This window comes from Lactuca serriola, chromosome 1, assembly GCF_051521515.1.
Source record: "Lactuca serriola cultivar US96UC23 chromosome 1, Lser_US96UC23_V15, whole genome shotgun sequence".
Taxonomy (NCBI): domain Eukaryota; kingdom Viridiplantae; phylum Streptophyta; class Magnoliopsida; order Asterales; family Asteraceae; genus Lactuca; species Lactuca serriola.
In genome coordinates this window covers 8259284-8276536 of record NC_136408.1, presented here as the reverse complement: position 1 = coordinate 8276536, position 17253 = coordinate 8259284, and the positions used below count along the sequence as shown (strand labels likewise).

Below are 17253 nucleotides of genomic sequence, written 5' to 3'. Positions count from 1 at the left end.
AAATCAGAGTTCATTGAGGTATTTCTCAGATTCCTTCTGTTTTATGCTTTAAACCTCCATTAGAACACTTCTAGGGCTAGTTTGATGTATTTTCCAAACCTTGTAGTTGTATGGATGCCTTAATAGGTCGAGATATCCCTAGATTTGTTCATTTAGGAGTTGTAGAGCCCGGATCTATTGCCTTTTTGAAGATGTTTTGCATGAGAACCCTAGATCTAGCCTTTATTATGCTTTTTGAGCCTTATAATCTTCATGGATGCTTATGGGCCCGTAAAGATAGAATATTTACATGCTAATCGAGCTAAGGGAGCCCAGATCTATAAGTTTTATATGTTGGATTCAAGCAGAATCGAGTTTAGAGTAGCTGCATGCAAGCGACTCGGCGAGTCGAGTCGTGAGTCCCCGATTTTCCCCTTTTTGAGTGATGTCGAGTGGGGACCAGTGAGTAGTAGAGTGGACTTAGTGAGTTGGAGGTCAGACTCATTAATGGAGGGACTCGACGAGTTGTTCATACAACTCGGCGAGTCCAAGACAATCTTCTTAGCTCAAGAACAACTCGTCGAGTCGGATGCAGATTGCCTGAGTTTTAGAATCGAAAGGGAACTCGTCGAGTTGATGCCATACTCGACGAGTAGCCACGAGTAGGGTTGAGAAGTGAGAATAGAGACTCGGCGAGTTGGCGGCCCAACTCGGCGAGTCAGGTCAACTGTAGGTTGACTTTGACCGGGAGAGTTGACTTTGACCAGGGGTAAAAGAGTCATTTTACCCCAATGCAATGATTAGTATTTGATTGAGTGTGTTTATGGAATTGTAGCCGGGGAGATACCGGAGCAGCAGCAGATAGCTTCCAGAGCCATACAGACAACAGCCAGTTCAAGAGGTGAGTTTCCTTCCAGTAGGAACGGGTCTACGGCCACAATGCCGGCCCGTTTAGTTAGCAGTAGTTCCGGACTTCATTCAGATGCAGTAGTTAGAGTGCTTGATGTCTTTGTGATTCAAGCATGTTTTTTTGTTATGTGTTCCGGACTTCGGTCCGATGCAGTATATGTGTTAGCAAATACGTGTTTATGTTATGCTATGTTCAGATAGTTCCGGACTACGGTCCGATGCAGTTAGTTCCAGACTCCGGTCCGATGCAGGGGACAAGGTCCCAGTCAGTTCCGGACTTCGGTCCGATGCAGCTAGTTCCGGACTTCGGTCCGATGCAGTCAGTTCCGGACTTTGGTCCGATGCAGTTAGTTCCGGACTTCGGTCCGATGCAGTCAGTTCCGGATTTCAGTCCGATGCAGTGGGCAAGGCCCAGTATGTGCTTTATTTGTTATTGTGTGGTATGTGGTAGTTTGGGGGAGCTCACTAAGTTTCGTACTTACGGTTTCAGTTTTTGGTTTCAGGTACTTCCGCAAGTAAAGGGAAGAGCTCGGGATGATGGCATCGCACACACCACAGCTTCAGTTTTGTCCTGGGAGTTGATTCAGTTTCTTAGATATGTTTTAATACAGTTGTGACACAGTTTTTCTCACAGTATTTTAGTATGGTTTGAGATACGCAGTGTATGGTTTTGTTATGTGATATTCAGTTTTATGATTTTTGGTTATATTAAAAATGAAATTTTCGGGTCATATTTTTGGGATGTTTCAAGTTGGTATCAGAGCCTTGGTTTGAGGGATTCGGATACACTTCCGGGTGTATCTGAACTCAAACTAAGGGAAAAATAAAAAGATTTTCAAAAGGAAAATGTTTTCGAAAGAATTTTAAAAAGCACTTAGAAAGAAAAGAATTTTTAAACAAGATAAGGGTGTGGTGCATGCGATCAGCCGAGCTCAAGTAAGTACTCCCAAATTACCCATACAAGTTTATTAGTTCAGTTTCAGTTTTAGTTCCAGTTTCAGTTTCAGTTTCAGTAGAACAGCATGCTAGTATAGGACTAAGGATCTAGGAGGATGCCTTATGTGCCTACTATATGTGTTTCAGCTTTATGAGAATTGCATGCTAGTATTGAGTAGACAACAGTAGGATAGCCTGTTTAGGTTATGCCTGATAGTATGAGTTTAGCATTGTATGCTAGTACAGTTTTCTCGTTATGAGGATAGAATTGCTTGAGTAGTTTCTTGTGTCCGAATGCTGCTTGCTTTGTGCTTTGTGGGACTCCGAGTGATGGGAGTTAGCCATTAGGTGAATACGTCACGTCACATGTGATCAGGGTTGAATAATCTCAGAGTGTTGGATTTGGCCCTATTGCGCAGCTCTTGTTTGAGTCCAACCGTTGTAGGGACGAGCTTTTTACTCGAAGGATTATCTGAGCCTCATCACATGTGATGGTATTCAGGTGATGGCTAATTAGCATTATAAGGAGGCCTTCAGCAGCTGAGGACTGCTTTGAGTGGAGTCAGAGATTTCCCTAGGGCAAGCCTAGGATGAGAGTAGCAGAGATCAGTAGTATTAGTAGTGACTTGGTGGAGTCAAGGCAGTTCTTGAGGAAAGTACGGATAGATGTGGAAGGTAGTATGGGCCCGTACTACTGAAAGCAGAGGATCCGTACTCGAATCAAGGAAGGCTGAGGCAAGACCAGGAAGCTAGTAGTAGTATCAATGATCCCTTGAGATATTTCAGTTTTCTGATGTTGCCTTGATGTGTTTCAAAATGGTGGTTTTACGTTCGAGGCTAGTAGATGGCAGTACCGGTGCCGGGGAGGGATCAGGATTAGGCTCGGGGGCCGAGCGTATGGATGAGCAGACCAGAGAGTTTCTTTCTTCAGAGATTACTCGTATCATACTGGATCAGACTCTTGTGATCTTCAGCTCGATCAATGAGAGTATCCTAGAGCTGATGGATGAGAGGTTGGGCACCTTCCATGCCGAGGTGGCGGCCATGATGGGGTCGCACACACTTACTTTCAGGGAGTTCAGGGCATGTGGAGCTCCAGATTACCACGGGGCGCGGGACCCCATAGCGAGTACTAGATGGTTGGCGGATGTGGCCAACGCTTTCCGCACAAGCAGGTGTCCCGAGGGGGACAAGGTTAGATTGGCGTCCTGTCTTCTAAAGGACAGGGCACGGGATTGGTGGGAAGAGGTCGGACATACCGTTGGAGATGATGCAGCGCTAGATGCCATGACCTGGGCTGATTTCTCTACCAGGTTCAGGGCGGAGTTTGCACTGGTTATTGAGGTGCAGCAGTTAGCTAGAGATTTTCAAGACCTCACCCAGACTACAGAGACCGTGGCGGAGATTACCACCAAGTTCAGGGAGAGGGCTCTTCTCGTTCCTCAGTATGCAGCCGATGAGGAGATGAAGAAGGCCCATTATCATGAGATGTTGTGGAGCGATATCCACAAGTTTGTGAGCCAATCCAGCTGTAAAACGCTGGATGACATGATTGCTAGGGCTCGGGAGAGGGAGATTGACCTTGAGATGGAGAAGAAGAGGAAACCGGAGGCGGTTTTGGGTACAAGTAGTTCGGGAAAAAAGCCCAAGGTTTCAGATCACAGATCCAGGAGTCAGCAGAGCCACGGTCGATGTGGCAAGTGTGGGAGATTGCACGATGGGGTGTGCAAGGCAGGGAGTTCCGGCTGCTACAAGTGCGGTCGGACTGGGCATTTGAGCAGGGATTGTACGGCCCCTGCTACCGTCATTGCAGCATCAGATCTGATTTGCTTTCAGTGCAATCAGAGGGGACATAAAAAGTCCCAGTGTCCGAGTTTAGCTGCAGCAGGGAAGGTGGTTGCACCTGCCCCTGCTACTTTGAGGATTACAGATGGCTGGCAGGGCCGAGCCAAGGCGCCAGTGGCGAAGAGTAGAGCTTTTCAGATGACAACAGAGGAGGCACAAGCGACTCCTGATGTAGTAATGGGTATGTATATTCCCTTCATCTCTATATTATTATTGATTGATTATTGCTTATGATTATATGTTTTGTATAGGGTCGTTCTCTGTGAACGGCATTTCTGATACAATATTATTTGATTCGAGGGCTACCCGATCGTTTGTATCGCTAGCGCTTAGCAAGAGATTTAGTAGAGCTCCAGGGGAGCTGGATTTTCCATTAGAGGTTGAGATAGCAGATGACAGGACCGTGAGGGTCGCCAGAGTGCATAGAGGATGTTCTCTTCAGTTGTTCGACGAGCAGTTTTTCGGTGGACTTGGTCCCTATTCCCCTGCGAGGGAATAAGGTTATAGTAGGCATGGATTGGTTGAGTCCCAATGGGGCGGTGATTGATTGTGAGCTGCAGCTAGTGAGAGTTCGCACTCCTAGTGGGGGAGAGTTAGTGATTCAGGGCGAGAGGCCATAGCACGGACCAGCTTTTTGTTCAGCCGCGAGAGCGAGGCGCTATTTTCAGCAGGGTTGCGTCGGATATATAGCTTATGTTGTAGATGCCCGGGAGAAGGGTAAGGTGGCAGTAGATGATGTTCCGGTAGTGCGAGACTACCCTGATGTATTCCCAAAGGATTTGCCTGGGATACCTTCAGAGAGACAGGTCGAGTTCGGGATTGATCTGATTCTGGGTGCGGCGCCGATAGCTAAGCACCGTATCGGTTAGCTCCCCCTGAGATGCAGGAGTTGTCTACGTAGTTGCATGAGCTGCTAGACAAGGGTTTCATCAGACTGAGTAGTTCACCTTGGGGAGCTCCGATTTTGTTTGTGAAGAAAAAGGACGGGTCACACCGTATGTGTATAGATTACCGGGAGTTGAATAAGGTAACGGTGAAGAACCGTTACCCACTTCCGAGGATAGATGATTTGTTTGACCAGCTTCAGGGAGCGTCTTGGTTTTCCAAGATCGATTTACGTTCCGGGTATCATCAGATGCGAGTCAGAGATGAGGATGTGTAGAAGACTGCTTTCAGGACCAGGTATGGTCATTATGAGTTTGTGGTGATGCCATTTGGGCTCACCAATGCTCCAGCCGCGTTCATGGACCTCATCAATCGTGTGTGCAGGCCGATGCTGGACCGGACTGTGATAGTATTCATAGATGATATCTTGGTGTATTCCAAGACGCAGGAGCAGCACGAGGAGCACCTGAGAGAGGTGCTAGAAGTTCTGAGGAGGGAGATACTTTTCGCAAAGTTCTCCAAATGTGAGTTCTGGTTGCGCGAGGTGCAGTTCCTTGGACACCTCGTCAACCAGAGAGGCATTTAAGTAGATCCGGCCAAGATAGAGGCCATGATGCAGTGGGAGGTCCCGAAGTCTCCATCCGAGATTCGGAGCTTCCTAGGGTTGGCAGGGTATTACCGGAGATTCATTCAGGACTTCTCCAAGATAGCAGTGCCACTCACACGACTGACCAAGAAGTCGGTGGTGTTTCGTTGGGGGCCTGAGCAGCAGGCAACATTTGAGACCCTCAGGCGGAGGTTGTGCGAGGCTCCGATCCTTACCCTGCCAGAGGGAGTAGAGGATTTTGTAGTCTACTGTGATGCCTCAATCACAAGTATGGGATTAGTTTGATGCAACGAGGCCGTGTTATAGCTTACGCCTCGAGACAGTTGAAGCCTCACGAGGCTAACTATCCTACCCATGATTTAGAGCTGGGGGCGGTTGTGTTTGCCCTCAAGATTTGGAGACATTACCTTTATGGGGTCCGTTGTACCATCTACACGGATCACAAGAGTTTGAGGTACCTAATGGATCAACCGAATCTGAACATGAGACAGAGGAGGTGGTTGGATGTGCTGAAGGATTATGATTGTGAAATCCTTTACCATCCAGGGAAGGCCAACGTAGTGGCCGACACCCTAAGCCGCAAGGTGCCAGCAGCCCCTATCAGAGACTTATGTCTGAGGATGACAGTGATTACTCCATTATTGGATCGGATCAGGGAGGCTCAGGTTGAGGGCCTCAAGGAGGAGAGACAGAAGTGTGAGAGGATAGTGGGCCGGGTAGCTTCGTTCGATTATGATAGCCGAGGGTTGTTGACCCTTCATGGGAGAGTATGGGTACCGTACTGGGGCGGAGTACGGCAAGTGTTGATGGACGAGGCTCATAAGTCTCGATTTTCTATCCACCCAGGGGCGACGAAGATGTATAGAGATCTTCAACCCGATTACTGGTGGCCCTGCATGAAGCGGGATGTCGCCTGGTATGTAGAGAGGTGCCTGACCTGCAGGAAGGTCAAGGCAGAACACCAGAGGCCTCACGGCAAGATGCAGCCGTTAGACATTCCCGTGTGGAAATGGGAGGACATCACCATGGATTTTATCACCAAGCTTCCCAGGACCGCACGTGGGGTAGATTCGATTTGGGTAATAGTGGATCGGTTGACAAAGAGTGCTCATTTCATACCGATCCAGGAGAGCATATCGGCAGAAAAGTTAGCCGATATCTATGTGCGGGAGGTAGTGGCACGCCATGGAGTGCCGATATCGGTGGTGTCAGACCGAGACGTCCGTTTTACATCCAGATTCTGGAAGTGGTTTCACGACGAGATTGGTACTCATCTCCATTTCAGCACCGCTTTCCACCCTCAGACGGACGGGCAGAGTGAGAGGACGATTCAGACTCTCGAGGACATGCTCTGGGCATGTGTCCTAGACTTCGGTGGCAGTTGGGATACGTATCTTCCGTTAGCGGAATTTTCGTATAACAACAGTTATCATGCGAGCATTGATCAACCTCCCTTTGAGATGCTTTATGGGAAGAAGTGTAGGACCCCGATTTGTTGGGGCGAGGTCGGTCAGCGGGTCATTGGGAGCACAGAGGTGGTGCTCAAGATGACCGAGTTGATTCAACAGGTTCGTAGTAGACTGCAGACTGCGCAGAGTCGGCAGAAGAGCTACGCCGACAGGAGGCGTTCAGACTTGGAGTTCCGGGTGGGCGACATGGTCCTTCTGAAGGTCTCACCTTGGAAGGGTGTCATCAGGTTTCGGAAGAGGGGCAAGCTGGGCCCCAGGTTCATTGGTCCTTTCAGGGTTTTGGCCCGAGTGGGTCGGGTTGCTTATCGGTTGGATCTTCCAGCAGAGCTTAGCCAGATCCACAACACTTTCCATGTGTCTCAATTGAGGAAGTGTTTGGTGGATGAGTCAGCAGTTGTTCCCTTAGAAGATATTCAGGTTGATAGCAGCCTGAATTATATTGAGAGGTCGGTTGCGATTCTGGACCGGAAGACAAAGACCTTGAGGAACAAGGTAATTCAGTTAGTGAAGGTGCAGTGGCAGCACCAGAAGGGGTCTGAGTGGACGTGGGAGGCTGAGGAGGAGATGAAAGAGCACTACCCGGAGTTATTTGCAGATTCAGTCGTAGCAGACTTCGAGGATGAAGTCTGAGTCAAGTGGGGGAGAATTGTAATGACCCGTCTCTGGTATGTTGCTTCCATGATATTTATTTAGAAGTTTTCTAGAGGGACTCGGCGATTCTATAGCCCGACTCGTCGAGTAGGGACGGGATTTCGAGCACGTGTAAGTCGGCGACTCGGCGAGTCCATATTCGGGACTCGACGAGTCTGCCTGCCAGGAAGAAACCCTAAATCCCCGGGTTGCTCACTATTTAAGCAATGTTATGTGCCCCAAACTCGCCTCCCTCACCCTCAGAGATCCTATGAGAAACCCTAAACCATCCCTTGATTTATTAAAGTGTTTTTGTGTGAATTCTTGAAGGCTTGAAGAAGAAAAAGAAGGAAGGTCCAAAGAGAAGAGGTGTAGAGCAAAGATCCAAGGTCAAAATCAGAGTTCATTGAGGCATTTCTCGGATTCCTTCTGTTTTATGCTTTAAACCTCCATTAGAACACTTCTAGGGCTAGTTTGATGTATTTTCCAAACCTTGTATTTGTATGGATGCCTTAATAGGTCGAGATATCCCTAGATCTGTTCATTTAGGAGTTGTAGAGCCCGGATCTATTGCCTTTTTGAAGATGTTTTGCATGAGAACCCTAGATCTAGCCTTTATTATGCTTTTTGAGCCTTATAATCTTCATGGATGCTTATGGGCACGTAAAGATAGAATCTTTACGTGCTAATTGAGCTAAGGGATCCCAGATCTATAAGTTTTATACGCTGGATTCAAGCAGAATCGAGTTTAGAGTAGCTGCATGCAAGTGACTCGGCGAGTCGAGTCGCGAGTCCTTGATTTTCCCCTTTTTGAGTGATGCCGAGTGGGGACCAGTGAGTAGTAGAGTGGACTCAGTGAGTTGGAGGTCAGACTCATTAATGGAGGGACTCGACGAGTTGTTCATACAACTCGGCGAGTCCAAGACAATCTTCTTAGCTCAAGAACAACTCGTCGAGTTGTTCATACGACTCGGCGAGTCAGATGCAGATTGCCTGAGTTTTAGAATCGAAAGGGAACTCGTCGAGTTGATGCCATACACAACGAGTAGCCACGAGTAGGGTTGAGAAGTGAGAATAGAGACTCGGCGAGTTGGCGGCCCAACTCGGCGAGTCAGGTCAACTATAGGTTGACTTTGACCAGGAGAGTTGACTTTGACCAGGGGTAAAAAACTCATTTTACCCCAATGTAGTGATTAGTATTTGATCGAGTGTCTTTATGGAATTGTAGCCGGGGAGATACTGGAGCAGCAGTAGATAGCTTCCAGAGCCATACACACAGCAGCTAGTTCACGAGGTGAGCTTCCTTCCAGTAGGAACGGGTCTACGGCCACAATGCCGGCCCGTTTAGTTAGCAGTAGTTCCGGACTTCATTCAGATGCAGTAGTTAGAGTACTTGATGTCTTTGTGATTCAAGCATGTTTTTTTGTTATGTGTTCCGGACTTCGGTCCGATGCAGTATATGTGTTAGCAAATACGTGTTTATGTTATGCTATGTTCAGACAGTTCCGGACTACGGTCCGATCCAGTTAGTTCCGGACTCCGGTCCGATGCAGGGGACAAGGTCCCAGTCAGTTCCGGACTTCGGTCCGATGCAGCTAGTTCCGGATTTCGGTCTGATACAGTCAGTTCCGGACTTCGGTCCGATGCAGTTAGTTTCGGACTTCGGTCTGATGCAGTCAGTTCCGGATTTCAGTCCGATGCAGTGGGCAAGGCCCAGTATGTGCTTTATTTGTTATTGTGTGGTATGTGGTAGTTTGGGGGAGCTCACTAAGCTTCGTGCTTACGGTTTCAGTTTTTGGTTTCAGGTACTTCCGCAAGTAAAGGGAAGAGCTCGGGATGATGGCATCGCACACACCACAGCTTCAGTTTTGTCCTGGGAGTTGATTCAGTTTCTTAGATATGTTTTAATACAGTTGTGACACAGTTTTTCTCACAGTATTTTAGTATGGTTTGAGATACGCAGCGTATGGTTTTGTTATGTGATACTCAGTTTTATGATTTTTGGTTATATTAAAAATGAAATTTTCGGGTCGTATTTTTGGGATGTTTCAGCATAAATGTTATGCTGGTATGAACATAATCATCATGTTAGTGAGAGCATGATAATTATGGTAAGTTGCAAGGTGGCAATATTAATTATAGAAAACAAAAGTTTCCGTTGGCAAAGTTGCAATGTTGAAAAGTTATTTTGCTATAATTAAGGGAGAGAATATTATACTTTGTTTCGAAATCTAAGAGCTTAGATCGAGAAATTTCAATCAAATTTAGTCAAATATATGAATTGCATTCTCAAAATTCGATTATGATTACGACATCCCTTTTCTTAATTCGAGTTTTGAGAACATGGAAAATAGAAATATTATGGCAAAATACTGATAAAGTATCACGTCTTTATGTAAGACATTATGCTTTGTGTTCCATACGCTTCGAGTATAGGATCGATCGCATATGCTGTAATAATTGACCGTTCTAAAACTTTCCAAATGCCTAGGGCATTAAGTGGGAAAAAAGAAGTAGAACCGGACATGACTAAATTTTATTAAACAACTATCAAAGGACAATCTAAGGTTTGCCAAGGATTGGTCGCTTGTGGATAGTTGGAAGTATAGTCGTGGATGGAATATATTGACATTATTATGAATTGATAAGATTCTATTCAGAATGAGTTGTCATATGGAAAATGTGGAAATGTTTCCATATTGGGAGTTGGGCGTTAAGAATCTATATGTCTAGATTAGAAACTTTTATGCAGAAGGATATTCAAAGGAATGTACCTTGAATATGAGACTTCGTATCTATGGAATTGTCTTGCAACAATCTCCAATAGAGGACTTTGTAATTTCATTGGCAATAGTCTTTGTGACTTTAGTGCAGTGACATTACGAAAGGATCGTTGCATAAAACGTTAGAATATAACATATTCTATAAGTGGCAAGAATTTGATATTCTTACACTTGTGATAAGGATTGGGAGTTGTGAAATGAGTATGATTGGAAATGTGTTCATTTGATCTATTTCACAAAGTAGGGACCATAGGTAAACATTGTGTGCATACTAAGAGCATGGGAAAATTGTAGTAATAATTCAAGTAATAAGTTAATTAACCGAAACAACAAATAATGAGTAATCGATATTGTGATAAATAAAACTTGTTTTATTTATACTCAAAGGTTTGGGACCATATAGGATTAGTATTATTCTTGTGTTTCACTTTGCATGTTTTGACTTCCTGAATAATTAATTATTTCAGAATAATCAAATTATTTGAATGGTCCACAGTCGTTCATATGTTGGAAGTAGGTATGAATGAAGACTGTCATGAATTGATTTGTAGATTGTCTAAAGTGTATTTGACATAGCAGAGGTTTGTTGCAACGTTCATGAGTGCTTATGGATATGATTTTGAGCATTGGATTAAACCCATGCTCACTTGGATCGCTTCATGGATTTTATCACGAGCGATTGGTGAGACGATAATATCTTGTATTCTTGAAACCGAGATGTGTGAGTTGTATCTTGCGAATCGGTTACACATTGATAATATGTAAACGAACCAGTAACTTGGTGTTATAAAATATATTGTTGTGTGTGATTTGGTGAGTGAGTGCAAGCAAGCATTGAGTCGAATTTTATCCGTTCCTTTTACCCAAAGTTGGATAAAAGCGATATATGTGGGCCCTTCGATGATTTAGTGATGACAAACGTAAATGATCGGCCGGGCTAGGGCTAATTTGATTTGTTCAATTAGTTAGTCGTCATAAATCGGAAATCGGGAAACAACACATAGACTAAGAGAATGATTTCAATGCATGCCTCGCGTCTATATGATATCTAGAATGGAGGAATATATGATCCCTTATCTAAAGGACAAGTTACTGATAAGATCAGAGTTCGACAGCGTCTTTGAGAGCTACGATTGCTAATCGGATTGTACTTACATTTATGGTTACTAGACTTATCCAAGTGGGAGACTGTTGGATTAGTGTCTAAGTCTGTAACCATATTTGGTAAGTACTTGACCCGGTTGTGCATGGTCCTTTTGGGTTGCCTTCACCAAAGTAACTTGACTGGAAAAATAATAGAGAAGGAGGTTATTATGGTTTATTAATATATTATATGAATAATATATTAAAGGAGAAATCATATTTATTTAGTTAACAATTGTCAAGAATTAATTAAGAACTAATTTTGTGATTAAAAGAAGTTAACTAAACTAGGGGCTGAATTGTAATTATGTGATAGTTGCAAAATAGGGCAATGGATGCCCTATGGGTGGACGAATTCAAGGGGATAAGGCCTTAGAGTTCGTCCATGATAAGGTTTCTAGGGTTATCCTTTGGACTGCTTGGTGGGCAAGTAATCAGATAAGGATAAGGACTGAAACCCTAATCCCTGCACCTATATAAACACCCCTTGGCATATGAAATTCGTCCATGACTTGATCCCTAGGGTTCCTAGATCTGAATTTCATACCTCCCCTCTCTCTCTCTCTCTCTTGCCTCTCCATTTGCTCTTGGTGTTTGTGAACCATTAGAGGTACTACACTTGTGGTACTTGCTTTTAAAGACAAGAAGATTCAAGATTTAAGTTGTTATTACAATATAACAACAACAGGTATGTACTTCATCCTTCTTTGTGATTTTCGAAATTACTAGAAGCATGCTAGGTTTCTTTATGTGTTCATAATGTTGTATAAATAATAGTGATAACATAGATCCAACTCTAGGGTTGCATGCACACATAGGATTGTTTGTATAAAAGTCATCAATATCTTTTTTTTTTTAGTTTTTCCTTTACAAAAAGAAACTTAGGTTTTCAGTTCCTTTCATTTGACAATAACCTTTGGTACATGTTGATGTGGTACAATAAAAGTTGCTATTTCATATATGGCCCATGCCATTGACCATACATATATATAAAATTTATGCTACATCCTTCTTATAATATTTAAAAGTCCACCCCTCCTCACAAATAGTAGAAATTGTATATGTTTTACATATCCGTAAACCATTTGATTTTCAAGAGGACACATCGAAAATATGGGTCTTGTTTTTACATAGGAAGCCTCTAATGGTTTATGTGTTGAAGCATCCATGGAGGCAATACTATTGAAGGTTGACCTTCTCTTGGAATTGATTCAACCGATCCATCAATTCCTCCATCACATATCCTACATACAGATAGAGATAGAGATACATATATAGATAATATGAGAAAGGGATCAAGAAGCTAACCTAGTGAAGGTGTTAAAATGAATTGAAGGCATGTTGTAGTGTTTTGTTGCTCTACAAGAGGTTGTTGGGAATGTTCTTTTTTTTTTACTTGTTTTATATGTGTAGTGTTTACTTTTAATTGCTTTATATGGTATGCTAGACATTTTAAGAACAATTAAACACCTTGTATTTGAGTTAAAATTTTCAAAAACTTTTACCTTCTTTGACAGAGTGTTGTTTTGATTATGCAATGCCATGCCCTGGGCATTTTTAATTAAATTGTATGAATTGATTCACCAAGTGTAATAAAAATAAAGTAATTTTTATGCTTCATGATTATACTTCTTTTTTATTTACATTATGTAACTGAAAGATATCCTTACTTACGTACCTATCCTTACTTACGTACCTTTTTCTGTAGCATAGAAATTGTCTCAACCATAAGCTTATTCTATGAATAACAACATAAGTTTTGTTTAAAACATTGTACAAAAACATATGTTATTTTTATGATTTTTAAAGCAGCATATGTATACCTTTCTCAATCTAATATGTCAATAGATGTATCAATTTGGTGCTCCATGTTTTGAAGCTCTTTGAGACTCAAGGAAACAAGGTCTTCTTCCATAATATGCTTATGACGAGTAGATTAACATACATTATTTTCCATCATAGATATATTGAAAAAATGGTTTAATATATTTTACCTCTATGTTTTTTGCAAAACTTCAATTCTAGATTTGAGCTTCGCATGTTCCAATGTCAAATTACCCTATAATTTATGAGTGTTGTTTAAGGTCAATCTTTTAAGTTTCATGAAGTTCATATAAAAGTAGTAGGTATTATACATATAATTGATTCTTGATCGGTCGCAGTAATGTTCCTTTCTTCATATGAGTGTCTTCCGTACCTCTCGAGGATCCTTTCCATGTTATTGCTAGTAGTAGTGTAAAACATTAATATACCAAAAACTAGATATGTTACCATAAGTGATATCAAAATAAAAATAATCCATACGTTATTATAAAATTATAGCAAAAAGGAATATAACATGGTAATTTTCAATCATCCTTTGTGATTAACAACCAATATGCAACACTTCACCGATTTATCTCCATCACTCTCTAGTCTCCGTGGATTCTTTCTTAAAAATCGTAATTTTATGTAACGTCCGCGTTTCTTGCTATGCATTAACTAAATAATTAGGGTCAACAATTGTAACTTATATGATATAATAAAGGGAAATTATTTGAATATTATGTGGTTTATGCATGCTTGCTTACAACAATATAATAAAATAAGAATTAAATACGCGTCCAAAATAGAATAAGAATTCGGCCGAATTCCTTTGATGAAAGTTGAATTAGTTGTGGCAAGGATTACGGGGATATAAGGAGTTATTAAATCGGACTTATAACGAAGAAGTTATGTTCTGTCGAAGTTTAGCAATTCGACCCGATTCGGCAATGCACATTGTAAATAGTAAATTTTCGTTAGATTACTTTTTAGCCTTAGTAGCCTAAACCAAAGTCGTAGTAGTCGTTAAACCGAGAGCGTTCATATAAATAACGTCCAAATCAAACTTCATTAGAAGGGAGTTATGATTTTTCTAAGATTCGGCGTAGCAGTACACAACCCAAACATCGAATTTTAGACTAGTTGATTATTAGCCAAAACAATCTAAACGAGAGTTGAAGATCTCGTTAATAGGAGTCCAAAGATAAAAACGAATTTCGGATAACGAAGTTATGCATTTTCTATGGGCTTTAATAGTCTAAGCCTATGTGAAATAAATAAATTCAAAATTAGCCAACAGAGTCTAAAAGAACGTTTTAGATTTCATCGATAGCTAGACGTTGATATAAAGAACGTAAAAAACAGAGCTCATATGAAGAAGTTATACAATTTTAAAGTTTGAAATTCGTCGCACGCGTCTGCACCCCGCACACGACCTTCTAGAAGGCGCCACGTCGCTCCAACCATTGATCGCCACGTGTCAGCAATCCTGAGGAGCAGCGTCGACTCTGTATGTGGCGTGCATGACCCTTGCATGACGCGCATGGTCGATGATCAGCCTATAAATAGATGTCTCGAGTTCATTCTTCCTACACAACATTCAATTCACTCTCTCTCTCTCGATTTCTACTCTTTTGGTCTAAAGTTTTCCTTAGTAGTTACTGATGGGTTTTATACAAACAATCCTATATGTGCATTCAACCCTAGATTTGGATCTATGTTTTCTCTATTAGATACACAACTTTATGAACACAAGAAGAACCCTAGCATACACTTAGGTATTTCGAAATCTATGTAGTAGAAGTGATTACATACCTCTTGTTGTTATATTGCAATAACAACACAAATCTTCAATCTCTTAGTCTTGAAAGCAAGTACCACAAGTGTAGTACCTCTAATGGCTCACAAACACCACAAGCAAATGGAGAGGCAAGAGAGAGAGAGAGAGAGAGAGAGAGGAGAGGCAGGAAATCGGCTCTAAGCCTTCTAGGGATCAAATGGCCGATTTCCTAAGGCCTAAGGGGTCTTTATATAGGGTATAGATTAGGGTTTCAGTCCTTATCCTTATCTAGTTGCTTGCCCACTAAGCAACCCATAAGATAAGCCTAGAAGCCTTATCTTTGGACGAATTCTAAGGCCCTATCACCTTGAATTCGTCCACCCTACCCATGGGGCATCCATTGCCCTAATTTGCAACTATCACATAATTACAATTTAGCCCCTCTAGTTTAATTAATTACATTTGATCACAAAATTAGTTCTTAATTAATTATTGACCAATATTAATTAAACAAATATGATTTCTCCTTTAATATATTATTCTTATAATATATTAATAAATCATAATAACCTCTTTCTCTATTATTTCTCCAGTCAAGTTGCTTTGGTGAAGGCAACCCAAAAGGACCATGCACAACCGGGTCAAGTACTTACCAAATATGGTTACGGTCTTAGACACTAATCCAACAGTCTCCCACTTGGATAAGTCCAGTAACCACAAATGCAAGTATAACTCGATTAGCAATCGTAGCTCCTAAAGACGCTGTCAAACGCTGATCTTATTAGTAACATGTCCTTTAGATAAGGGATCGTACAGTCCTCTGTTTTAGATATCGTGCGGACAATATCATGGAACATAGTCATACTTATTGTCCAGAAGTTTGTTTCTCGATCTCGGATTCATTTGACATAGAACTTAATTGAACACATCAATTCAGTCCTGACCGGGCCCGACACATAAGTCAAATCAAATCATCGAGGGGCCCTGATATCGCTTTTACCCTCTTAGGATAAAAGAAACAGATAAACTTGGACTTATATGCATTTACTACTCACTAATCAAATTATATACACAACAATGCATTTTATGACATCAATTTACTAATGCGGTTTTGCATTATCAATGCACAATCAATTAGCAAACAATAAACCATATATCTTGGTTTTATGACTATATGATATTATCGTCTTGCGATCACTCGTGGTAAATTCCATGAAGTGATTCCAGCAAGCGCGGGTTTATTCCAATGCTCAAAACTCATTCATAAGCACTCATGAACGTTGTAACAAACCTTTGTTATGTCTAACACCTTTTCAGACAATCTACACACCAATTCATGACAGTCTTCATTCATACCTACTTCCAACATATGAACGACTGTGGACCGTTTGAATAATTCGATTATTCTTAATTAACTCAACTATTCAGGAAATCAAAACATGCAAATCAAAATAATAGTTAAACAATCAACATAAGACAGTGACTGTACTAATAAATAATACACCTTTATTTAATCATCAAATGTCAATTACATTTATCTATTACACGTTTCTAAACTATCTAATCCAAACTAACATCGTCCTTCAGCCCAATGCTCCTAACGTGCTGCAAGTGCTTAACCCTACTCAGTCCCTTCGTAAGCGGATCTGTTGGGTTATCCTCTGACGATATCCTCTTAACTAAGAGGAGTCCTTCTTCTACCCGATGTCTAATAAAGTGATATTTTATGTTGATATGTCGAGATCTACCATGATCCCTCGGTTCCTTGGTCAAGGCAACCGCTCCTTCATTATCACATAAAATTTCCATAGGCTCCTTTATGGCAAGTACAACTCCAAGGTCTCCAATGAAGTTCTTCGCTCGCTGCAATGTACTCTGATTCACACGTTGAATCAGCTACGGCTTCTTGCTTGGAACTTTTCCAAGTCACTACTCCTCCATTAAGGGTAAAAACCCAGCCCGACTGTGAACGGTAGTTGTCCCTGTCGGTTTGGAAGCTGGCGTCACTATACCCTTGCACCTTTAAGTCATCACTCCCTCCGAGGACTAGAAACCATTCCTTGGTCCTCCGAAGGTACTTAAGGATATTCTTGACTGCGGTCCAATGTGCTCTGCCAGGGTTCCCTTGATATCTACTGACCATGCTCAAAGCAAAGGCCATATCAGGGCGAGTACAAGTCATAGCATACATGATTGAGCCAACTGCGGAAGCGTAAGGTGCTCGGCTCATTTCTGCTATCTCGGCTTCGGTACTCGGACTTTGAGTCTTACTCAACTTGGCATTACTTTGTATCGATAATTCTCCCTTCTTCGAGTTTTCCATACTAAAACGTTTTAGTACCTTGTCCAAGTAAGTATTTTGACTAAGTCCTATTAGTCTCTTACTTCGCTCTCTCACTATCCTTATTCCCAAAATATAGGAAGCCTCTCCGAGGTTTTTCATAGCGAAGCACTTCCCGAGCCAGGACTTAACCTCCTGTAGAG

The 17253-nt window shown here is 42.1% G+C and overlaps 1 pseudogene; it reads right to left on the bottom strand.

The window, feature by feature from the left end:
* Positions 1–12327: 12327 nt before the first annotated feature.
* Positions 12328–13403, bottom strand: LOC145051210 (agamous-like MADS-box protein AGL8 homolog; annotated as a pseudogene).
* Positions 13404–17253: the final 3850 nt, after the last annotated feature.